The sequence below is a fragment of the Apis mellifera genome, linkage group LG1 (assembly GCF_003254395.2).
Source record: "Apis mellifera strain DH4 linkage group LG1, Amel_HAv3.1, whole genome shotgun sequence".
In the NCBI taxonomy this organism is placed as follows: domain Eukaryota; kingdom Metazoa; phylum Arthropoda; class Insecta; order Hymenoptera; family Apidae; genus Apis; species Apis mellifera.
The window spans coordinates 16,813,870-16,840,783 of NC_037638.1; the positions used below are offsets into that span (position 1 = coordinate 16,813,870).

The window sequence follows — 26,914 nt, forward strand, 5'->3', positions numbered from 1 at the left end:
ATAGAAAGAAAGAAGGAAGGAAAAGAAAAGGATTACTTGCCGGTTGTTAATTATCGTATCTTCGAGTTGAGTTGTGTTGATCGTAAAAGAATATGTACTACTTTCAAAATGTCATATAAGTATTAAATATTGCAAACACGGTTAATACTTCGAGGAGGAAATATGTGTGTTTACGCATGCACAGTCTATAAATCTAGCAAGTTCTTACTGCATAAATAATAACCAAATAGAAATATCAAACCACAGTTATTTATTATGTCGTTCACGTATCGTTGCTACGTACGCAACAACGGATAATATTTACGACAAAGTTATCGAGAAGGGGAGGGAGAAAAGGAAGAAAGGGAGAAAAAAATAAATAAATAAAATAAATTTTCAACATTTTGCAAAAGAATTATCGCTCAAAGACTAAGGAATCGTAAATATATCGTGCAGCATAAAATGTTTGCAACACCGTGTCGACTACGCGCGTGCAACAAAGTTTATCTCGCGCGAGTTATCGTTGTTGTTGCCTTGGCGTTACGCCCTCGTGTTCGGGTTCATCGAATACCGCCTTAATGAAAAGATATATGTACCATAAATTCTCGCATGCGTTTCAATTCCCTTTCTTTATGCGCTCTCCGCTATTTCGTTCGTTACAATTTAACCGTTGCACGCGAACCAAAGGAAAGCCACGAAATCATGCACCGTTCAACCCTTCGATTCCAAGGGAACGTAGATATAGGTACATCGGTCGCTGGGATCGTAAAACATGGAAAGAAGAAGAAGAAGAATCTCCTCCGACGGAGGAAATTCGAAATTCTTGGTTGCTTGCTTCGAAGCAACACGAAATGATACGTTAAATTAATGAAATGGTCCAGCAGCATTAAGGGAACGGAAAGAGATCCAGGAGGAATGGATCCAGTTATATATCGGACCAGGGAAGATATATCGAATGGATTTAATTGGATCAGTGGATTTACGCTGATTAAATTGTCGATGGTGGAAAAATTCCGTGTTATTAATTATAATAAAATTTATTTTGTATCGTGTTATAATAACGATATCTGTGTGAACGTTTTCATAAATTTTTCGAAAAGTTGAAATATTATTGGGAACTTCGACACGATGAGTTTAGAGATCTATCGATCCGTATATCGCGTTATGTTATTAACGATACAACAATATAACGGATGTATCGCTGAAAGGAACAATATTTGCTATTACAGTTGCATCATGGGTGCGATTATTACCCCCAGCTTGTTGTCACAACGCGATAATTACATAACAATGCTCTGCTGCGATGTTATCCCCGCTGCCCGACCAATTACGAACGTATTCTACTTTCGATGTATCACCCCACCTTGACACACACACTCGTTTTCCAGAAACTCTATAATCTCTGTAATAACGAATCCTCGAACCATTCGAAAAATATTTCCTTTTATTCCTTCCCTTCCCCCGGAGGGATGTGCAACGCGTGTAATCCACACGTGTCTGACTATATACGGGCACATTCCACTGCTCGAGAGAGAGAGAGAAAGAGAGAATTCGCGTTCTTTTTTACTACGTACACATTCGTATTACTACGGACACTTCCTGAGATTATTATCGAGTATCGTTTAGAGAGAAGATACAACGTGGAACACACGGTTGTACGGTAACGTCCATCACGAATCATAGATTATTCCCTCTTCCCTTCGAAGGGAAAATGACAAAGGTATCGGGATGCTTGATTTCGCTGCCGGCGGAATCACGCTGATGGCCAACACACGCGAACAACACAACGTTGCCCCGAGACTCGACGATAGACACGCTCCCCGTCACGATTCGCGTGATCACGTGTGTACGCTATTCTTCGTGCCTCCGCAGAGATGCACTGATGGGCATAAAACGTCTAGAACTATCAGAATTCTCGGGAAAAAAATTTTACCCTAACGAGTCGGGGCATTTAGAGGTTGGAGAAATTCCATGCAAAAAAATTTTTATCTCCTGAATCGAGTTTTTGATATTTTTTGAGATATGTAACACTCTCTCTCTCTTTCTCTCTCGATTGAATTGTGAATAAAATTGAACAAACTTCTTAGAGTATCTCTCTTTTTTTTTTTTTGTTTAATTATATTTAAATATTCGATCCATTAACGTGGAATATTTCAATTCCGATGGATAAGACGCACGTGGATAATACGTACATGAATAAAGAAAAAAAAAAATAAAAATTTAGAAGATCCTTTGTTATGGAAATAGTATTTAAAAATATCATTACTTTCGATCGCGTGTTAGGTAATCTTTTCTTATTAAGATGCACAAAAGAAATGAATAATTCAACGATTTCTTTCTCCTCCTCCTAAACATTTCAAAATTGCAATCGAGAGAATACTACTCTGGCAATATCCATCAATTTAAATTCTAATTACGTTGGCGAACTTTTAAACTCCTTTTAAAGTCTCGCGAGTAAGAAATTATTCATCAACATTGAGCGAGAAATTCTAAAAACGATTCCCGACTCGAAACCCGCCAACGAAATTTCACAACGCGAATCCAGAGGAATCGAAAGGAAAACGTGTTTCGTACCCTAGACTCTGCCTACGTAGCACAGCCGGCCTCTCTCAACACGTGTGTCGATGCGTTCGTGTGTGCGTTCGCCCGAGGAGCGGTGGCTAGGTCACGGTCAGGGCGATGCCCTCTTCCTTCCAGAGGAGAGGAGAGAGAGAGAGAGGAGAGAGACTTTGCGTCGGCTCTCCTCCCCCTCCTCCCCCTCCTCCTCCTCCTTCTTTCTTTCTTTCTTTTCCTCCCGTTGGATCATGCTGAAAGTCTCCACTCGGATGATCCACGCATCCGTTCGAGCGTATCTTTCGCCGCGCGGGCTATCCGCTTCGGTTAGGTCGGCCCTTTTTGCGAATCGAGGCGCCGTTTTTAGACGCGTTGCACGGCCGAGGAGCGTGGTGTGCACGCTCTGCGTACACGATCGTGTTATTTACGTGACAGCCACCGCGCGTATTTATCCACCTCGTTGGAAATCGATTTTTGACTCTTGGAAAGGGCAGGGGTGGTTTTTACGACTCGTTTCGTTATTTTGATTGATTTAAGACGGTTCCAAGTAGCATTACAGTCGTGATTTCAGTTTTAAAATTAATTGACGCGGTATTTAATCGCACGATATAATTGGAAACGATATACGTATTTTTAATTTCTCCTAAAATTAATGTTGTAAATGATTTTTAAGAAATCGTGACGTGCGTATATTGTTACTTACTGGACGGATCGATTTTTCGGATGATGCTTGTTGTTTCGAGTATACAATGTTCGCGACTCACCTGGAACATAAAGTAACAAAGAAACATTAGTATGATAGAAACAACTTCTCTTTTATATTCTTCAATATCAAACTCTTTGAATTAACATTCATTTCATCCTACGAAAAAAAAGAAAAATTCTCAAATTCCAAGATATTTATTACCAGAAATTAAATGGAGAAAGGAAATTTACTATAAAAACGCATTATTGCGCGCGTGGAAGAAATATATATCAAAGCGCATTCGATGGTAAACAAATTAACCACGGCTCAAAGTACAGTTTGTTTCCGGCGGCCACGCATAAATCACCCTCGTCCATCAATTCCTCTGAACTATTGCGTTACGCGCCGGGATTCGTCCACGCGCCGCGTTGTCCCGCGTTTGTAATTTATCGGCCAGCCTGGCCCACTCGGGTTTCCTAGCGATCCTTGTCGAGAACCGCGATGGAAATCATCGATAACAGAGAGAAAGAGAGAGAGAGAGAGAGGGAGGCTCGTCACACCCTCGCAGAAAGATCATCGCGGAAGTCCTCGCGGGAGTGATCGACTTTATTCCAAGCCGCCCACGTGTACTCGTAAATATAATTTCTCGCTAATCATGCACGCCACGGAACGCCACGCTATTAACCACCCAGGGCGAGGCAGAGCGAGTCGAGAGTCGCGGTATCAAAGGGTTCGTTTCATCGAATCCGCATACCGGATCGGGTATGCGGAGATCGCACGTTTCGACAATTCGACAATTCCGTTGGCCACGATTCTCCGAGTTGAAAGGAACGCGAGATGAATCGTTCTTCTCAAATCTATAGTTAAAAGGAGGGTGAAATTGTATTTTGAAAAATTTTCTTGCATTCCATTGATCTTATGATCTCGTGTACACTTTAAAATCGTTCCTCTATCTTATTTTTTATTAATCGTTTCCAATAATTCAAAAGAATGTACTCGATAGTGGTTCGAACCCATTCCTCCGGCCAATTCGACTTTTGCAACGATTCCAAGGATCTATCTATCCGTATCGCGCACGGTTGCTCTTATTCACGGGTACATATCGTCCGTGAGACGTCGGCGTATCGGCGTATGCGATCGCGAAACCAGACGGGGGAAGCCCCTGAGCTGCGCTCTCGCGTATAATGCAGTTATCGCAGCGGCGCGGCGGGCCACGTTAATTGCATCGCGAGAAAGTGGGGCATCTCGAATCACCGATCTCTTCCTGCCCTCTCTCTCTCTCTTTGTCTCTGATGCCTCGTGTTCTACGTGTATGCACATACCCTCCACCCTTCTCTCTCTCTGATTAAAGGCATATACATGCAAATATTCTTATATATGTATATTGTTCATTTAAGAGCACAGTAGCAAGATTTTTTAAGTAAAGTATCGAGACACTGTTCCTCTTCTTTCAAACTTACACGCGTGCAAATATGTGTTATGCTTGTATATATATATGGTTATGTATTCTTGGGCATAAATCGTAGCGGCGATTTATTATCGTCATAGCCGTGAGAATCGTTCCGTGGATCGGCTCGATTATCGTCACTTTCTCCGCGACGTAACTCAAATTCTCCATGGAGAACATACGAGCGTCGCTCGCCGTTTCGCTCGAGCCCGTTTATTTTCGCCGCGTGACGAAATTCTTGGACGCTTCCGAGCGAAACCTGCCGCGCGAGTTATGGATATCGGGAGCGATTCTTTAAAAATCGGAGGTGTTAAAGGTTGATAAATACAGGTGTTGGTGTTCCTAGACTGTATTATTTTTCTTGTTAACGCAACGTGTTAACAGATATCGATAATTTAATGGTGGGAAGGGAATGGAAAAAGAAAACTCGTTTATTTGGCGGCACGCGTTTCGAGTTTGTTTACCGTGTAAAATATTGTGACGGGTCGGTGAATATTTTATACTTATTATCCGTTCGTGAAACAAGCTAAGCTATTAGCTCTCGTTTTTGTTTTATCTTATCGTGTTAGAGCCACCGTATTACGTGTTTCCCCTTCACCTAGCTATTTCAACTTTCAGCATTTTAAAAAATTGAAACCGATAAGATAAAAAGATTGGAGGATTTTTAATTCGCGTTGGAAAATTTGTTTGTTTGTAAACGTTATGTATGATTAATCTAATCCTCCTTCTTGCGAAACTTTATTGACCTTTTAATTTCATAATGATACGAATTGCAATAAATATTGTAAATCCGCGTTTAACTCGGATAATATCATTCTCTAATCTTTGCTTCATTATGCAATTATTCTCCAACGTAACGAGGATAAATTGCCATTCGCTTGCCATCAACTTCCGCGCATCCGTGAGAAATGAATCGCGTCACCTCGACGAACCTTAAAAATCGTCTCGTGATCCGAACCACTTTCTCCACTCGGCGCAACTCGAAAATTCCATTGTTCGAGATGGAACGCGAGTGTCAGCGGCTATCGATAATCGATCGTGCACACTTCAACGCCATAAACACCCCCCATTAAAACCATCGACCATTTCGAAAATACACCACTTCGATATTTCCTCCTCGAAAACTCGGTGGAAAAAACTGGATAGCAGAGAGAACGATTGCGAAGATTCGAGCCACTTTCACCGCGATTCCTTCGAATATCGGAAATGAACGAAAGGGTAAAAAGGGAAGAATGAATTTTACGTTACTTCAGGGTTATCTCTCTTGTTGAACGCGGTCAAGATTGTTTAGAAAGCTGGCTTCTAAAGAAGAAGAGAAATGTTAAAAGTTGCCCGTTGCCTTGCTCCTCTAAATAAGAAGGTTAAGGTTAAAGGTTGGTTAACCGAGTGCCCCAGAGGTATACACACACACGCGCGTAGTACTCTCTGAATCCGTTGCTTATCCGTGCATCCTTCTTGAAACGTAGTTAAGAGATCGTGACACTCGTTAATTAAAATGACTCGAAACGTAATTTTACTTTCTATCCACTTCTATCGAGTCCCTCGTCAATTTACGAGGGAACAAAAAAAAAGATACACGTGTTCCGTAGAATTATTCGCGAAAATAAACTGTTTTTTGAATCTGAGGGGGAAAAAAATATGGATTAAACCGAGGTTAACACAGAGAATTAACACACAAACAATTTGACAAGAAATTATATAAATTAGGATAAAACGCGTGTATAATGTACCGCTTATACGTTTCCAGTCCTCCAAATTGATTTTCCTGCACGATATTAAATTGTTTCTCATTATCCAATCCAATATTTCACGGTGGAAACGCATAGGAAGGAGGCCGGTTTCTGACCGTTTTAACGACTGTGTCCCCAGCTACCGGAAACTCGAACAAATTCGTACATTGGACGCGCGTCTAGGATGAATACTTGTTGGCGCATCGACACGCGGCAACCCGCGGCTTTACGACGAACAATAATCGTAAAAATGCGAGGCTCGTAAAACTTGCTAGATTTACGATCATAATTCGCCTCGCGTTACGATGATTCCTCCGGATTATTGTGCGTGCTCGTTCTTCCGAGTTATTTCGGTTCGCGGCGATGACTCGAACCATCGTCGTGGACCTCTTGTTGCGAGATCGATGGGGACGAAAATACACGCGGCGCATAATAACGCTTAACGTGTTATCGAAAAATATCGACGGGAGAAAAAAGATAAATCTCGTATCCATTTTAACGCGTGAAATATATCAACGTATCGAACGTCAATTTTCTCTCATCTAAAGCTAGTCTTCTAAAAGTCTTCTCTTTACAGCGATGGATGAAGATGAGAGATGGAAAGATAATTTTTAATCGTTTCGATATGTATATATAAAAAAAAAGTAGAAGAAAATAAATTAGATGCAAATTTGCGCGATTTGTACACATATACACTCGATTTCTCAAGTTGGGAGGGGAGGGGAGACAAACGATAATGGACGGACGACGAAAACGTGTCAAAGTAATCGAGTAAATTTCATCGCTCATCAAACACGATCCGTGTTAAAAAAATATTAAAAATAATGTCCTTTGTTAAACAGTAGAGAATACACGGCAAGACAGCATAGGAGAGGCGATTTAAATAATTAAATTTAATCAAAGAGAAAACGTCCATTCTCCTCGTTCCTTTGTATCATATAATGGGAATCCTATTGAGCTTAATAATTTCATTATCCTCGGCACAATGAATCGGCTTGGAAACGATGCATCAAAGATCCTATTAAAATTCCAGTGCACCCGACGGCTCGACAACAGTGCAACAGAGTATCGCATGGATTGTCGCGACCCGTTGTTTCCACCTCGTTTTATAACTTATTTGCGACGCCAAGGAGGATCTTTACACGGATCCACGTTATAAAATAACCGGCCAGGGAAAGGGAACATAAATCGCGCCGATCCAGCGAAATTCCTCTGGATAAATAAGCTGGATAGATATGATCGAGGAGGTGTTAAACGTTTCTCTTTCTCTCTCTCTCCTTTTTTTTCTTTTTCTTTTTTTTTTTCGCATTCTTCCTTTCGTTACCCAGACAAAATAAATCAAATCTGGAAAGGATATCAATGAAAACGGATGATATAATATCTCGTTGTTTCGCATCATCAACGAAAGAGTGTCGTCCATCTACCTTTAATGGTTCGTTCTCACGGATGCTGGGAATATTAATGATCCACTTAACCCGACAATAATACGTTTATACCCCGTGATTTATAATCCAAAGATTCAGAAGAATCTTCTCAGAGTAGCTTCTCTCGTTGAACGGTTGAGTATGTCGCTTCCAAACCGATTTACGACTGTAAATCTTCCTAAATCTCGCATCTGTCCACAACAGGGAAAGTATATCAAGAATAATATTTCTTGACAATTTTTTAAAAATTTGGAAGATATCTATATATACATTCAATCTCTACGAGTTGTTCCAAAAATTATCAAGGATCTAAATTAGAAGAAGAGTTTGTATTCCTTGAAAATCTTTCCTTCATCGAAACGAATCCATATATTTGTCGATGGAAAAAGAAAAACACTTCTTAGATTCTTGAAACATTAATATCTAAATTAGAAGAAGAGTTCGTATTCCTTGAAAATCTTTCTGTATCAATAATAGAAATTTCGAAAACACATACTATTCCTTCTCTTTTCTTCATCGAAATGAATCCATATATTTGTGGAAAAAGAAAAACACTTCTTGGATTCTTGAAACATTAATATCTAAATTAGAAGAAGAGTTCGTATTCCTTGAAAATCTTTCTGTATCAATAATAGAAATTTCGAAAACGCATACTATTCCTTCTCTTTCCTTCATCGAAACGAATCCATATATTTGTGGAAAAAGAAAAACACTTCTTGGATTCTTGAAACACCAATATCTAAATTAGAAGAAGAATTCGTATTCCTTGAAAATCTTTCTATATCAATAATAGAAATTTCGAAAACGCATACTATTCCTTCTCTATCGAAACGAATCCATATATTTGTCGGTGGAAAAAGAAAAACACTTCTTAGATTCTTGAAACATTAATATCTAAATTAGAAGAAGAGTTCGTATTCCTTGAAAATCTTTCTGTATCAATAATAGAAATTTCGAAAACGCATACTATTCCTTCTCTTTCCTTCATCGAAACGAATCCATATATTTGTCGGTGGAAAAAGAAAAATCACTTCTTAGATTCTTGAAACATCAAGGATAGACATAAATAGCAACGATTAACGGCAATGCGTTAATTGGTCTCCAACGGTGTGCGTTATCCGCCATTTGGTTAAGAGAAACCGATCGAAACCTGCTCGAACTCGCCCGGAATCTAATCATTCGCCGCAAGTCTGGCAAAACTCGTATTTTCTACGTGTCTATAAAAAAAAAAAGAAACGAATTAACGGCGATACCTGGGCGATATTTATTGCCACGACTTTAATAGAATGTTACAATCGTCTCGTTGCGCATTAATAATGCCGCGAAATACGGACCTGTTAATCGGATGGAGGACGATGGCCGTTGAACGATTAAATCATTATGCCGGGGTGAGAAACCAAAGACAGACATTGGATCCCTGGGCCGATAAATTTAACGAGAGTTTCCCTCCGATCCGTGAACCCGATGATATTTCAATCTGCATACATTTCGCGTTGCAAGCGAATTCCTCGCACCTTTTAACCAGGTTTTTCGGAAGCTAAGGTGAAAGTCGCGTGACATTTTAAAATGTTTGATACGGCTCGTTACACGTAATCGGGGAATTAATCCGTGGTTAATGACGCCCGATTTCGCTAATTTATTTTTCATCAACTTTCTAGCGACGCGAGGAATTTTGTTACTGTTCAAAACTTTCCAACAAATTTCAGCTTTCGATTCTTGATGATTTCTATAATAATAATCCATAATAAATCATTAACCTTGTATCTCTTCTCTTAATCAACGAAAGACTACTATAACAATTAGGATAAAATAAACGAGAATCGAAACGAAAGAAATATTTTATACGAGTCCAAATCAACTACTTTTCAAAATAAAATCCGTGGTCCAGAAGAATTATAACAAAACCAACGCTTATAATCGAGACGAGAACAAGAGTGGAACCTAGGCAAACCTCTTCCATCATGTACGACGGAGTTGATCGGAGAGAATGAACGCTTTCAGGGAATTATACGAGGAAGGGTTTATAGAGGCGCGGCGAGATCTACGGAACGGAACGTAACAGCGTGACGATCAGATAGTCGAGTCGAGCGGCGGCCGACTATCTCGCTATTCAATTGGCAAAGGACAGCTTTATGTCCCCCGCTGCACAACTCGGTAGCGAAACTGTCGTGACCAATGGCGCGGCAGCGATTGCGCAACCGCTCGTTAGGGAATTTCGCCACGTTTCGATAAAAGAAAAGGGGGAAAAAAAAAATCCCTTCCTTCCAGCTCATCGTCCAACCACGAAGATGACTAGATACCATTCATCGGTAAGACAATTGGCTAACTATTTGAGAGAGAGAGAGAGAGAAAGGTTTGTAGGAGTTAAGGTAGGGGAGAATTGGTCGGGAATTTATGGAAATCGTAAAACGGAATGGAATCGTGAAGAAGACGTTAATTTTACGAGTTGTTGGGAAGGGGCTATAAAATTTGAATATATATATATATATATATATATATATTCGGATTAATTGGAAGGGATATAATTAAGCGGTGATTCATCTATTTAAACGACGATTAAATTCTTTTTTCACAACTGTGCGAATATTTTTTTAGAAGGAAAGTATTATAAGTAGGAGGGGAAGGAAAAGGTAGCAACTTGTCAAGGGGATTTCCTGATGTTGATTGAAAAAAGGGAGAGAGAAGAAGAAGAAGAAGAAAAACTGTCCACGTGCATTAGCAATATTGAACGTAACGTGATAATCCTACGCGTGCCGTAGGTACAAATCTGGGTTAATCGGCTTAACAGCTCGGCCGAGAAAGAGAAGAAACCGGCTGGCGAAAAAAGAAAAGACGGATAAACCAGCCTCCGAAGAGTGTTTGCAAGGACGTAATCGAGTCTGCACGTCACTCACTCAATTTCTGCCATCCGTATTTTTCCTCCCTTTTTACGTATCGTCGAAAAGAAACGCAACTGCACTCGCTTTGCGTATGCGAGGCGTCGCAAGGCTTCGATACAGCAGCCTTGTTACTTTGCATAGCGATCGACTCGACACGCCCCTTTTCCAACTCTTCTTTTCTGCATCGAGAGTAATTTTACGTGACGCGAACGTCGAGGAGAGGATAGAAAAAAATAAAAAAAAAAGAAAAAAAAGAGCGTTGAACAGGTTTAATTATAAAGAATTTTGCCGATGGTTTTTACATCTTCGGTTGAAAGGAACTGCGTTGAAGAATTTTTCTCCATTAATTTGTCCATCTAATTTTTGAAAGATGATGATTTTTAATTCGTCTAAAACGTGTCTATTCTATTAATTCTAATCTACTTTAGTTTCTTTGCTTTCTACTACTTCTGATTAAAATTATGGATATCATAGTTGATAAAATGAGAAAAAAAATTTGATACGATATAACACGATCAAAGGCTTCGAGATAAATAATAAATAATCAAAAAATTGTTCAGGTTTTGCACCAACGGAAGAAGGCCACAAGTTTAATCGCTCGCGAAAGGCGAAAAAAGGAAAGGAAAGGAAAGCGATAAAGAAAAAATGACGTTTTTACGTAGAAATTGTAACGGAAATCTTATAGACGTCGAACGAATGTCAAACACGATTATTCCAAAGGGTACCAGAAAAGTGGAAATCGATCAGCGTGATAAATTTAACCGTTCCAACGATTATTACGTTTAATTACGATTAATCGCAACACTCGCCGATCTAAACTGTTTTCGTTTCTTTATTCCACGGAACGAGACGTTATCTTACGTTTCAATTTGCCAATATTTTAACAAATATCGCATCGACAGGGAGAAATAACCTCGGAATAAAATTGATACAATACAACCCAATCGATACCTTTGATTAAAATCAATTATCGATTATGCCAGCGATCATCGCGGGGTTTGCCGCAATTTCCATTCCACACACACACATACACGCATACACACACGACGATCTACATACAACAACGAAAAACACGACGACCGAAAGACGAAACAAAAAGGCAAAGAGTAACTCTCGGCGTTACCCTCGGCGGAATCGATTAAGAAGCCACGACTCGATGATTTAGAGCCTTGCAAGGACATTCCACGCGGGTAATCCTCATATTCGCTCCTCTCTCCTCGTTCTCCAAGATCACGATCTATCAACCACTCGTAAATTACGCGGATCGTGAGGATGTCTTCGATTCAATTACGAGGCGAATGCGGCAATTGGATTGTCTCTCGAGAGATACGTTCGATCACCCTTTAAAAAAAGAAATAAAACAACGTACGTAAAAGTAGGGATTAAGAAACAGAAGAGAGATCGCCAAAAATGGACGGAGAGGAAAAAGAAGAAAGAGAGAGAGAAAGGAGGGAAGGAGAAGGTGAAAGGAAGCAATGGAGAGAGGCTTTTAGAGAATTACTCGAGCTATTAATTATTCGAGTAGGTTGGAGAGGAGGCGATATATACGCGCATAAGCGTCCACGTTACATAAGTTCTACGTGACTGGAGGATATTCCACCTTCGACGACGAGGGAGCGTAGAGGTTTAAGTTCATCCGGGTGAATCTACCTACGAATATCATCTCTCTCGCGGAACGAGACGCGGCCTTCCGACGATCCCTGGCCTTGAATTCATCCAAGAAGGTCGAATGTTAGCGCAACTTAGATAGAAGACTGCTTTTCTGCCGTCCGAATGGCAATCCATAAATTGATTAAATCGATCACGGAATTGGGAATACAATCTTAGACTTTGAATGAATTATTCAAAGTGTTAAAAGTTAGATATCGATCCCTGGCCTTGAATTCATCCAACAAGGTCGAATGTTAACGCAACTTAGATAGAAGACTGCTTTGCTGCCGTCCGAATGACAATCCATAAATCGATTAAATCGATCACCGGATTGGGAATACAATCTTAGACATTGAATGAATTATTCAAAGTTAGATATTTTGAAGATATGCGAAAGAATTTAGAAATTAATTTTCTTAATATTCCTCAAAATCTAACTTTCTAATCCAGAGAGATTCCTCGAATGACGATCGATTTGGAACGAGAAAAATCATTTCCTCGTGCAAAGGCTGCATCGTCTAATTTGACGACAGAGATCGACGACAGTGAAAGGCATAAAGTAAATCAGCGTGGACACGAGATCGAGGAACGAAGGGATACAAACTTTACAATCTATTCTTCCCACGAGGGGAACGCGCGCGCGCCTTGTAATACTTGATAATGATCCGACAAGGATCCAAGTAATAATGGTAATGGCACCGCGGAATGACAGAGATAATGACGATGTAATGCGAATGTTAATGTATTCCGTGGGCGGACGTCGTAAAATTGGACGCAAGGGTAACAAAGGGGAGCCTTTCCGGCGCGAGTCAGCCTCGAATTATAATATCACTTTCGCATAAAACTCGCATCGCGAGATTACTATTTCGCGCTTAACAATCTCTCCTCGAATAACATTATCGCGCGAGAAGAGTTTCGAGAGAGAGAGAGCTGGCTCGTGATGGGAATGAACAACGTTTCAAATTAATATCACCTTTAAGTAAAATTATTCCTTGGAAAATCGATCGATAACTGCTCCACTTTGCTCCAATAATGATTTGTAATTCAAGGTTTATACATTCGGGTGAACAAACTTTGAACGAGCTGAGATCAAATTGAAAATTCATCATCAGGGAGCAATACACGATTTTTAAAAAAAATTGATAAAACTCGAAGTATCTTATCTCCAAAAATTGAATATTTCTTATTTATCGAATTTCACAATTTTATTCATATCTTAATTTCTCAATATTCCACGAGGAAAAGTTCAAAAACCGAAGATCCATATTTCTTCGAGAAACTGGTCCATCCTTTCAAAGCTTGAATCGTTAGGCGAGAAGCCGTTTCCCTCGAGAGAAAAATGGAATTTGAACCGTGCGTGATCCCATGGTCGAAAGGAGCGGATTAACGGGAACATCGTTAAACCTCGTTGCATCGTATTGCACGCTGCACGTGCGATCGTTAAAATCTTCCAACTTTTTTGCCATTTCGTCACTCGTTCCGCGATCGGGACTTTCTCGCTCTGCGGGACGCCATCGTTCGCCTCGTTTGCAACCACACGCGTATCGACGGCCAATAAAGAGACACGAGTAAATCACGTTGAAAGGAGGCTGGATTCCTCTTGGTAAAATTGTGACCAATTGGGAAACGAATTTGGAAGCAATAATTAATAGAGCTGTTTTGAGAGCTGTTTTCGTGGCGACGATAAACTGGAATTGTAATAAGATTGATCCTTGACGAGTTGTCTCGCGTTTTTCTTGCTCGATTCTCGTTCGAAACACGAAAAGTGTTCGGGTCATTTGAGGGAGGTGGGAGGTCATTTGAAAAACACTGGCGTAAAAGGTTCCCTCTTTTTGTGAAAGTACAGGGAAGTAATGAATTTCCTTTGAGATTTTATATCCTTCTTCTATACAGGTTGAGTAAATAAAGTGTTGCGCCAGTGTCGTAGGTTTTTAAAATGTTGTAAAGAGTTTTTACTTTTGTTGTAAAGAGAAAGATAATAAATAATGGAGTTTCAAAATGACAGACGAGAAATGGACAGAAAATAAATAAATAAATCTAGCAGGAAATTTTCTTTCATTGAGTTGTCGAAAAAAGTTAATTTGCCTCGCTGAAATTATAATGCCTGTAGGATATATAGATTAATAGATATACAATTGTGCAATTTGATAAGCTAATGCTCGATCTGCTATGATTTAACATTCCCTCCAGTATCAATAAACTATCGTCGTTCGATAAATCAAAGCTGAAATTCGTAGCTGGTATTATTTCAAGTTCGCGCAATAATGCATTATTGAAAAATATCCTTAAAAATTTTTTAATGTGCCATAATCCAAGCTCGAAAGTTTTTACTTTCAACTTTCAACTCGCGACAAGAGTGCCATTACCTCAAGCTCAACATTATTCATCGTTAAATTTAAAACCTACACACACGTGACAAATGGAAGAAAATTCCAATCTAAATTGCTTCTGCTCCCGTCACCGCCCCAGAAGATTTACCAAAGTATTCCGCGTAATCGTACGCATTTCTCGTTACTCCGCTAATACAGAGTATCTGTTATTCAACATGGTGTACAATACGTGGCGTTTATTGTCGCATACGTCACTCGTTCATTTCAATATGAACGCGTTGCAACCTGATAAGGATATACTTCTATAAATCAAACGGCAATAAACTTGAGATTAATATAAATTCCATTTCAAGATCAAAAAAGAAAAAAAGAAATTGCAATTCTAGTTTTACTTTCCAAAGATATTTCTAATAAAATAATTAATAAACGACACGTATCTTTAAGAAATAAAATCTTAAGTTTCTTGAATCGTCTGGAATTTTGATTGCAAGAATCTTTATAAAAAAAAGAAAAAATCCAAGCCGATATTTTCTCGGGTAATTTCCCCAATTTTCCTCATCCATCGATGGAAACGGAAGTCGAAATTACAGCAGAGGATTTCGAGTTTCTCGACGTTAACGACGATTTTTCTCGTTAATTATCCTATTCGTATCCTTTGCACGACCAACATTTCTTCACGCGCCATTTTGCGCCAACAAAAACAACAAACGAAGAGAAATTGTTACAAAAAAATCCTCACGCGTCATTCCAATTGGCTTCCAATTGGCTTCGTATTATCCAACTTCGTGGAAGCATCGTGTCCCGCATCTCATTAGATCGATCAGAAAGACGATTTTCTTTCAACAATTTTTACGATCGGATCTCCACTGTTAAATTATACTCGTGACGATCGATGAGGATTTTAAGATGGTGTGAAAATATCGATGGATAGGAAAAAAAAAAAAGGAAGAAATAAATAAATAAATAGGTAGACGCTTCCAAGGGAAAACAAGCGATATTGGACCGTATTTGTATTATATTTATTATCGTATATTGCTTGTTCGCCGTTGAATTTAATTTCTGTTCCCTGTTATATAGCTGTTGCGCAAAGAATAATGGCGTTATATGTCGGTAAGTACAGGTAGGATATAATAGGAAGGATACGCAGTAAAAAATATTTATGACCGCATCGATGTACCATTCGTGACGATTCGATTTTCCGTCTCCTCTCCTATTCAATTCTAAAAATCCTCGTTTTATGTTGGAACCAATTTCACTCATTTTACTCCTCTTTCGTTTCATCCAACTTTTGACAGATCTTCATCCCACGCACGTACGTTGATATATCCTCGAATGTCTAACTTCGATTCTTTGCTTCTAATTTTCATAATGGCGACAATTCGTCCATCGTTCGAGTAAAGATCGTGTATCGAAGCTTTGGATCAATTATTCAAGATAATAAATGATATAACTCCTGTGTGCATTGAATTTCCTCTTATTTCCTGTTTTTCTCGACGTGATGCGGCAAAGGCGAATTGCCAGTCACTAATGTGCCAAACGAACGACTTTCTTCTTTCGCGTGTGCAAAATGACGCAACATTTGCATATAACGATGAAAGATTCACGTCAAAACAAATTCCTATACGATTGAAATTGTGCATTTAATATTTTGAGATGCTTAAAAATTGGATGTAAAATAGAAAAATATTATCATCGTGTTAATTCCAAAAAATCTATCCTAAGATCCAAAGGATTCTATATCTCAAAAGTATGGCATGAATTATTCAAAGTAAAGAAGAAAAGAAAACTTAACCAAAATTCGAAGTTACTCGCAATATACCATTACACGTCACCACGAAAGACGGAAACTAATTGCTCGACGTTGTCGCTACGCGTGTACGTGACGCACGTGCCTAAAGGGTTTCTGGTTACTAAGTGATTTACGGTTCACGATAGTGTCAGAGGAGGACGGCTTTGCACGTCTTTTTTAGCGCATCCCGTACACTCGTAAAAGCATTTCCTATAATCGTTCGTAAAACACAATTTTTCCCCCGTGAAATATTAAAGAAGAAGAATTTTGCGAATTTCAAAAAGAAATCTCTTTGCGACAATAATTTTTTTAAATAGTTCGAGAGGGGAATTGAAGATAATCCTTTTTAAAGAAAAATATAACTGTATCTTGAAAGAGATTTATAGAACGGTGAAGAGGAACTTGTGAATCGTTTGAAAATGACAGCTGTAATTTTGAACGTCGCGTAGATATACCCTGCACTGGTGATAATAGAAATTAACATTTGAATAGAAACCTTTTGTCTTTTATCTACCTACCTCTCGACACAATTTTTTTTACAATATTTCATTGAAATAAAAAAAAAGGAAAAAGAAACATCTTATTATACAAATCGACAAAGGATCGATATTAATCGGGGATAATAATGGATCGAATTTGTGTTACAAATCTTTTCTTTAAGATAAGAAACAAGTAAATGGGTACAAAGATATCGCGAAATGATTCACGACTATTATATACGTGGTTATATATAGCGTTATATAAGATGTATAATAACGATTCAACGTTAACTTTTCTCAGAACGAAAGTATCGTGATAACGTACCAAGAAACGTGGCCAGTTTAACAAACTGTTACAAGTTCAAGTAAATTCTATCGTGTCTTTATTCGTTTCTCCTCGACGACCATTATTCATTTCTCTCTCTCTCTCTTTCTCTCAATGATCAACGACACCAATCATCTTAAATTATCGGTATATTTTAACCTTCTTCGTTAACTTTTCCGCTGGACGGTGTATCGTCAAGCGAAAAACCTTTCCATTCGATAGAATTGTATGTCTTTTCCCCGGCAAAACTATCGAACGAAGTGGAATTCACGGATACTTGTGCGCACTCTTTCAACCTAAACGAATTAATCTACCATATAATTACCAATTTGAAGATCCGCTGTATTATAATTGTATTTCAATTAAACGGGGAATTCCTTTATATACGACACGCGTTCATACGCGCACACGTTCATTCCCAGCCAATCACGAGTTCCATCCTTTCTACGAAAAACTTTTACTGTTTCCTTTAACCGACCTCTTTCCTCTCCCGAGAGAAACGCTAAGAACCAACGATTGATTCAATCATTGATTCTTACCGAAGAATAATGATATTTTAATCGATATTAAAACGTGTAAGAATATCGTATCAAATTAAAAAGTTTGAAAATTTATTAAAACAATGGTAATTCGATAAAATTTTGAATTTTACTCTCTTGACAATAAATCTTTATTATCCTGTTTATCCTCAAACTCGAATGATACGAAATTCGATTCCTATATCCACCCAATGATTCGATAATGATTCCAACGATTTCGATTCGACTTATCGCGAATATCGGCTCGATATCGGTATTGTGACAGCTGATATATCGATTCCTATTCCCAATAAGTACTCGAGCAAGTCGAGAAAAGGAGAAACGTTCACGAGAAAGGTTCGTGTCCATCTAAATCGTTCTAAATATCCGTGAAAATATCTCGTTATGAATAAAAAAAAAGAAAAAGTAAATAAATCCAAAGAAACAAGCGTCCAAAGATCCGAAATACCGTCCGTCCATGGGGATTAAATCGCGATTAATTCGCGGATATTAATTAGGCGGAGGATGGAGTGGCGTCCCTAAACGTTCTCCAAAAGAAGGATCACGGACCACGACTCGTTGAACTAACGCCAGATAAATCTTATGTAATGCCGTGGGCTCGCGCGGCCGCGCGTTTCCGCGTGTTTCGCGTGCCACGGCTCGTGTACGTTTCGCGTACAAACGGGCGGGGTTCACGTCGGATCAATGCCAGAGGGTAACGAGAAATCATCGAAATCATCGAGGCCGGCTTTCCCTGTTCCCAACTCAGACTTGGTGAGAACCTTCCAATCTTCCCACGATAATCGGCTATCGAAGAAAGTGCAACAGAAGAAGAAGAAGAAGAAGAGGAGGAGTGGATAAATGTCGGATCTTTGATCGATCGGCTGGAAAAGTTATCCTTTGAGCGGTTCCTTTTTCTTATTTTTCTTTATTCGTCGTCTCGATTTTCTTTTTTTTTTTTTTGTGAAAAGATTTTCAATTCTTTCAAATTCTTCTAAATCGAATTAAACTTGATTTTCGCGCGGAAAATTTGAAATTTGTTTGGAGAGCGATGGAAGGGGGCATCGATCAAATTCTTTTTCTGTTATTTTTCGGAAGCGTTCGAAAGCGACACGAGGCGAATCGCGATCGAAGTGTGTCACTTGCACTTGCCGCACGGTCCACGAGAGAAAACCGGCGATCTTTGGCGGTGAAGTGGGTCGTCGGTGAAGAAATAGCCGCGCGATGCGTGCGCGATCGAACGATGCGAACGAAGTAGAAAATTTTCATCGGGCATCAGTTTGTATCGGTGTCAAGACGTCAACCACCTCCGGATCCCGTTTTCACCGATCATTTTTACCATTATCATCACAATTATCGGGGATATTTTTCCCTTTTTTTCTCTCTCTCTCGTCTACTAATTGCCCGCTTCGATCGAATGAAACGCGAAAAAGGCCGATGGCCGATAATTGTGGATGCAAGGGGATACAATAATTGCGAGGAAAATCGTTGCAAAGTAAGATTTTTACGCGTCATTTCGTTATCTTTTTTTTTTTTTAGATATTTGAACGACACGTTCCTCAATAATGGCTTTAAGATGTATAAAGAAAGAAGAGGAAACATAGTGGAGACGCGTGTTCAAGATTGAATGGTTGGATAAAAGCTGCCAGAGTTGTACGAGCGTTTTTCTTAATCTTGATCGTTCGATCGTGCAAGTTTTCCTTTTTTATGGAGCTCATACGTACATAAACTGTTTTAAAAATGACGCGATAGATCGTAATTGATCCACAAATGAATCCAGAGAAATGCCATCCTATGTAATAATTAATTTATAAAAAGAGTGTACGATATTTCACAATAAATATTCGACGATTTCAAAACCATCCATTTTCTTCTTCGTCGCATGACATTATTCTGCGTAACGTTATCTAAGCTCGAAAAGTTGCACTTTCGCTTGATCGAATTTCACTGAGGAACACGGCCATCGATCCTGAAACTCGTCTTTTTTTTTCCTTTTCCTTTTTTTTTTTTTAAACCAAAGTTCCCAATTAGGAGAAACTTCGCCGACAACGGACTTTCGAATTACCTATAGAAAATAGTTTTTTCTTTCCACGGTTGAAAAGATTTTATTTTAAACCGATCCCAAGTTGTTCGCGATTTCATCGCGAACGAGTGAAATTACTATCAATTAAACGCACGCCACATTGTTTCCTTATAATTGCACAATTGTCTCGATGGTATACGCGACATTTACGGAATTTCTGACTCCCGATTCCACGATCTTTATACGCGCGTATAATTAGGGGAAAAAAGAAACACCGACGATCGATTGTTTCGTCCTTTCCTTGCTTGATCCGTTCTTGATCGACTTTCAAAAGTGAACATGTGACGATTCAGAGACTTTCCTTTTTTCCATCGACAGATCTTACGTATCTTGAAATTAAATATCTTCGTTGATCGAAAGAATCAGAATAATGGAGCGTAATTAATAGCCAATTTTGAACAATCCTTTTATTTTTAAAAGATCTCTAGAAGACTGACTTTAACGAAATTTAAACTCGAGCCAGCCATTATAGTATCCATTGCAATCCATTGGAGGCAAATCCGTGAGTCATTCGCAATATTGCGCATTATATTGACCGATAATATTCTCGTTTCTTAATCCATTTCTTCAATTTATATATACATTCTTTCTCAATCATTCAATTAACAAAAAAAAGATCGATCAACGAGAAAATTGTCCAAAAGGATAGTAAAGAAGAATAATTCTCGAATTTCGGCCTCGTTTCGTGTCGAAATCCCCCATTAAAAGCCGATGATAATTATAGAAGACGGAGACATCCCATTCGAGCGGCGATCACTGGCGGGGCCGAAGCTCGCCGGTGGCCGAAAGGATATTCCAAGAGGAATATCAACGATTCTTTACGACCCCCTTCGAGGCGTCCACGAGGATTCAGGGTGGAACGCGCGCCAGAAATACATCGTGTGTACACGGATCCATCCACTCTTGTACTCGTATTTCGGTCTAGGGTAATGCACGGAAACACGTGCTCGCCATATGGCTCCTCCGCGTGTCTTCCTCCTCCCGCCATTTTTTTCGCGCGACCCGGACCTTGAGAACGTGTCACCGATCCTCAGAGGAGGGAGAAACGAATCTAGAAGGAGATTTCGCGTGTAGAGATAATGCTTTTTAAGAGACGAGGACGAATAAGAGTAAGAAATTGATGATATTGTTAGATGGATTGTTATTGAGGAGTAAAGAAAATCTTTCACGCTCCAATTGCGGATATTCTCTTATTACTCGAAGAAACATTTGATAAATTTGCCGGTCAACTCATCGATCGAAACGAACATATCGTTGCATGCTCGGTCGAATACTCGCTCGGTTTCCGACCGTTTTGCGACATCCCCGTGAAATTTAAGGCTGGCACGACAGGGCTGGGAAATTTATATTTGAAAAGCCGAAAATGTTACACGCTTCACACGTGGCCGATAATTACACGAAAATATGAGGCAAATTAAGACGTTCGTGATAAATTTCAATTAATCGAGCGGAACACGGTTGGAAACGGCGGTTCCCTGGGCGGGGACTTTCCACGATCGAACCCTACCAGCTCCACCCCCGTCGCCTATAATTAGCCACCACTTTGGCAAACTGCCTATCGTTTCATTTCATTCATATTACCGTCGCCGTTACTGTTGCTAAAGATAAAAATAAACCTCTACTCGATCCTTTAAACTTCATCGTCACACCATTACGATTATCAAATCTATCGAAATTCATTTTGATCTTTTAAATTCGTAAAATTTTTAACAAGGAAAAAAATCGAAGAACGAAATTGTATAATCATTGTAAGAATGTATATGAAACAATATATTCATTAATTACGCAGAATTATTCATCCGTCTTCTTCTTACTTGTCGCCAAATTTCCATCATCACATTCTTTTTCTCGGATCGTTCTTTATTCATTCGCTATCAACGTTCCAATGTAAATATTTTCGCCGATCCTGAAACAGTCGATTATAATTCAGGCCAACTCTGTCATCCCCGACGCAATATCAATCAAACAATAAAGTCATCGCGGGAAAGAAACGCATGAGGTCATTACAAGGCACTCGACGATCGCGAAACAGATTCGAGGGAAAAGGATATTCGAATATTCGAACTCGAAACCCTCGCTCCTCGTTTAATCGAATAATTTCGTATTCAATGCGTGTGGCGGGTATCTGAAGGTGACGTCGTAGCCCGTGATACAGTATGAAAGGAATGGCCCGAGACATACCGATCCGCTTTACAAGCGAATAATCTTGAATCGACGACTCGACGATCCTCCATTCTTTTGTACATTTTAAGCGGAGAAACACGTGACAAGTGTCACATACGTGGACACGTGCCTGACGCGTCGCGAAACGACCTTCCAAGAGATTTGCATAGCTATAGATCGATGACATCATTTTTTACTATTATTATAGATCTTTCAACGACGAACAATGGAAATCATCGTAGGAAACAGAATTGGGAGGATGTGACAAATCTTCGTATTGAAATATCGAAATCCTCCTCGTTTCGATCGTCGTAAATCATCGCAAATTTTATTTCACTTCATAATCCATCCAGTTAATCGTTGTTCGTCCAAGTTAATTATATTCGTATTGTAAAACGAAGTATATCAAAGACGCGGAGGATGTTAAATGGTACAGGTGCGGGCCGACGTTGGCTTGGCCTTTCTCCGCGTGACATTTCACAGGCAATGAAAACAGACGTGGGTGGAGCTCTTGCATCTTTCATTCACGAAGCAAGGACGGCCGGGCATCGAATTCGAATCTCTTTTCTTTAGACCTCGTTGCGAAATGTCATTTTTATCAGAGTTTATTGAATTGGGCTTACTTTATCCCTGTCTCCAATCCACCTCTGAATCTCTTTTCCCCTCCAAATCTTTTAACAATTTTCTAATTATTGCGGAATCGTTATATCACATAAAATGAGTGTGACTTTTCATAATTTTCAACGAATATATTGTCGAGGGGTTGAAAAGTCACGGGTTTATATAACCGCAATGATGATTCGTGGATTGCAACGGTACCTATTATTTCACGGGTCGAAAACGACAAATAAGATTATACAACCAAGGCTCGTTTCAAATAAAAAGGATATACATTCCGATACTGTCTCTCGCGTTACGTGAGATCACGTATCGAATCATCCGACCTCACATTATCGACGAGTAACGTTTCTCGAAAAATTTGCATTTCTGCAACGTCAAACAACAATATGAATAACATGATGACGAAACAAAGTTCGATTTATCGAACTGTAGAATAAAATTTTTATAGAATATTCGTCTTCTATATATATAAATTCGATTCGAATTTTAATTATATTTACGAATTTTTATTCCTTTGTCGAGCAATCGAAATTGTTGACAAAGCCACCGTTACGACATTTCCTCCGGGATTAGTGACGTCCACGATTCGGTCAGCTGGCTACCCGGAAAAGAAATCGCAACCGGTTGTTACGTAAACACCACGATCGACGAGACGAAAAGACACACGTTGAACCAGTAGAACGCGTATATTTTGCCTACAATACAACCGACCTCCCTCCCCGATTTAACTATCTATCTCTACGATTACGATTTCAAAATCCGGCTATGAATCAGCTGGGTTCAAAGACAAACAACTCTCTTTTTTAAAAAAGAAACACTTAAAAACTCGAAGAGTAGAGTAATTATTTTCATTTTCTTTCTACACGATATTCAAAATCAAAAAACGTATATTTTCGCACAAGAGACGTAAGAATAAATAAGAAATATTCGAGATGTTCATCTTACGTAACCGATTAACTATTTCCACCGTGTTTCTTTTGATAAAAAAAAAAGTATAACAACGAATTTAAAACGTTCGAAAAGAAACGGAAACGTGTGGACACATCTACGTGACGGAATCCCTTTATTAGAGTCACGTAATCACGAGCCGACATCGAACAGTATTCCCGCTCTGTCAATATTAACACCGTTTCTCCGCCGACCGTGTTGTAATTCAAAACGAGGGAATTTTTATTCTCCGCGTTATACCGAAAGGAAAATATCGGTTGCGCAATCCGCAAACCAACTTAGCTGGAAACACAACCGTAATAACTGGACTTTTGCGTATTATTGGTCACATTTATCCCACGAAAATAATCATTTCTACGTAAATGTATACAACATGTTCGTGGAATTCGTATATTCAGAAAATTCCAAGTATCGAAACATTGATGTTTATTTATTATAAGCAATTTAAAAGATGTTACAAGAGTATAACAACAAAGATAATCTCCCTCTTCTTCTTCAAACTTTGATCGCTTATAACATAAACAAGCCCGAGGCGATATTTTTGTGTATCAATCTTTTGCGTTCTCTAAACAGTGTTCCACGAATTATATCATAACTTTATATTTACACCGAATTTATTTTAATTGCTTCGCGAGAATATCGAAAATTTTCAACGACTCTGACAAATTACGCGGAAAAATAAAAATATCTGAAAATACGACCACTTTTCTCGACAGCTAACGAAATTTATTTATTCGAAGCGTGCTTGGCAAAGTTCGAAATTTGAGAGATTTATTCGAAAAATGGGAAAGAAAGAGAAGAAACGATTATTAACGAATTCGATCTATCAATTTTCAAGTAAATTATTAGACGTTTTCCGGGAGGGAAATAAAGGTTGGATACCGAAACACTTTCGTAACACGGTACGGTTCAACTGCGTCATCGACTAGCGCCAGGCGAAACGGGATCTGAAAGGCAGCCGGTCGACGAATTTTAAACGAGCTGGTATCAATCACGGCGAATTTCTATCGAGTTTTACGCCCGTGCAACGCCTGTTTCGTCACGCTGGAAGCCGCGATTTTGACCGACACGTTTCCTTCCACGTGCACGAGAAACCCGTCAAGGATAAACTAAACGAAAATCGCACAAGGGAAGAAGAGGTTTCGCGATTAATTTCGATTTAAATGCGACCTTAAACACTTTTTAGGAAGATTTTTAAAAACCACCTTGAAAATACTGATATACTTCATAATGCAATATATATTCTCTCGAGTACGAATAACTATACTTAAATCCATTGATTATTCAAAAGTGAAATTTCCAAAAAAAAAAAAGAAACGATGGAAATATTCAAGGATCTCGGAGGAATAAACGAGGGATAAAAGCCGGGAGAAACGAACGTACGAATTACGAGGCGGGGTCAATTATCCGAACTGCACGACCGTTAATCCAATTTACGAAATAGCCGGTCACGAGCGTACCACACGCGGCGCGTGCGACGAAAAGGAGTGTGTATCGCGGTTAATAGCGGGTGGAAAGGCCGGGTTGGTATGCTCTAACGCGACTCTTCGTGAGAGAAACGAGGATATATAGCGGTTGATGAAAAGTTGCGGGCATGTTAAAATCACAAGCGTTGCGTGAGAATGGATGAATGCCGATTAACGAAAGGAACTCTCGTATCGCGATATTCCTAGCTTCTTGTGACGCAGGCGTTAATTTTATGCGAATTATAACTCCGGCCGAACGATTAACGATCGAATTATCCAGACCAGATCCAGCTGCGATTTTAAATATTCCTCGACTGGTTTCCTCGATTCGATTTTCCTTTATCTTCGGGTATATATTTGAGCAAGCATATATATATGGAAGATTAGATAAGAGGCTTTCGATGATATACACGACGGGGAGAAAATTGAAATTGGATCGAAATATTTCAGTATAGGTGAGAATTTAATAGAGAAAAATCGGAGGAATGCAGAATTTTGAAAACTGTAATGTAATCGAGGTATAAATTTGATATTAAATGGAGTTAGGGGAATTAAAAGATACGTAACAGGAAATGATGATGTATAATAGCGTTTTGCGGTAAGAAAAGTATATACCTGTCATCGAATTTGTAACACAATGTAAAGTAATAATTTTGTTATTTGTTCCGTATATACATTGTAATTACGTATGGCATGTTCGTTTGAAAATATCATTTCAGATAATTGTGCCTGCGGTCGTATTGTAATTGCGCGATATTGTATTTCGAGAGATAAGCACGTAATATAACGACTTGACTATTTGATCGTAATAGAAAATAAATTTATTCGTTTCGTTGTAATTAAGATAAATGATAATAATAATAATAATAATTTTTTTTCAGATCGATTAAATTTTGAAAAATAATTGCAAAGTATATATCATTAAATAATCGAAGGGAAGGAAATACTCACGTTTCGAAACGGATGTCCAATCCTTTTTTTTTCCCGTGTCGAACTTCGAATTAAACACACCACTTTCACCAAAATCTCAAAATTTCCAAAATTTTTATCACGTAAAAAGTTTAAAAATTTCCACTTATCGGATCCATCGAAATTTTTAATCGCGAGACACGACACGATCGCACTGATATTACTTTTCGAACTGCTCGATATATATATGTATATATGTACACAGAAGACGGAATGTTTCAATGCCACGCGCAATCGAAAACAAAAGCACGATAGCGACACGATATCTCACCGACAAAGGACGGCCGATGACTGAGGAATTAATTATGTATTTCGTATTTCACGTATCTCCCCTCTCTTCCACGCGCGCGACTGCGCACTGACGCTTACTACAGCACTCAAACATTCACTCAACGATTTCATCAATTCTACGTGTAAATATTTGCTACGTATCACGCGATTAACATTATCATTTTTATTGACGTCGATTTTTTTTACAATTTGACACAACAAAAAACATCTCTTTTTTTCAAGATCATGCATATTAACGTTGAGAAAATGTCGTGTAAATCGATTATCGGATTTTCGAATAAAAGGAATTATTGCGAATTATTGAGCAATATTTAAGCAAAAATATTCGATCGTGCATTTTCTTTCTTCCTATTGTTTTTCTTTCTTTCTTTCAAACTTTGCTTACTCGAACCGTGAAGTCTAAACAAACTGCTCGTAAATTTTCAACGAAATTTCAACCAACTAAATACAAGAAGCTTTGTATTCATCGCCAATTAATTTCTACGCGTGTCAATGCCACTCTTAAAATTTAATGCCACCGATCGTACCTTAGCCTCCAACTAACAGCTACAAACTACCCGTGAAACATCCATTCCACTTTCTCCA

The 26,914-nt window shown here is 38.9% G+C and overlaps 1 protein-coding gene across 6 annotated transcripts in view; it reads right to left on the reverse strand.

Annotated features, from left to right (window-relative positions):
• The window catches only part of LOC551558 (trichohyalin), a 115,094-nt gene that overhangs the window by 29,107 nt on the left and 59,073 nt on the right, over positions 1–26,914 (reverse strand). For 2 of the 6 annotated variants that reach the window (XM_016914932.2, XM_006571021.3), the window contains exons 1-2: positions 26,021–26,338; positions 3,236–3,296 (exon numbers count right to left, since the gene is read on the reverse strand). The exons of 2 other annotated variants lie outside the window; for them this stretch is intronic. The gene's annotated coding sequence lies outside the window, so the exon portion shown is untranslated. Of the gene's footprint in view, positions 1–3,235; positions 3,297–26,020; positions 26,339–26,914 lie in introns of those variants that run through there. 2 more of the 6 variants (XM_006571022.3, XM_006571024.3) reach the window with 2 other exon arrangements.